Below are 453 nucleotides of genomic sequence, written 5' to 3' on the forward strand. Positions count from 1 at the left end.
ATCCCTAAAATAATAAAAGTCTCTTGAATATTCTAATTCTGCTTTAAGTTCACTATTCAGACTGAAATGTATTGAATATAACCATAGTTTGTGAATATCTTGTAATGAATAAATTAATGCTCTACATGATTGTATTACCTTTTTTTTACGAATATCATGGCTGATAGTTGAGTTGCCAGATTTGAATATTTTTTTTAGCGCCTTTTGTGCCTATCACATCAAAAGATGCTATTCTAATCCTTCCAGAAGATATTCAGACAGACGATTTTCCTTTCCCTTACCCGTATACTTTCCTCTTAAGCGGGGTACGTACGTAAAATCGATCACACTTTATGACGGGGGTTGTAAATCATTGGAATAAATTTTGGATATATACAAATGTCTTGCCAAACCTAAAGACAGGGCATGTTTACTTCTTCTATATCTCATCACAGTAACCAAAGGCCAGCAAAA

This window comes from Penaeus monodon, chromosome 15 (assembly GCF_015228065.2).
Source record: "Penaeus monodon isolate SGIC_2016 chromosome 15, NSTDA_Pmon_1, whole genome shotgun sequence".
NCBI lineage: Eukaryota > Metazoa > Arthropoda > Malacostraca > Decapoda > Penaeidae > Penaeus > Penaeus monodon.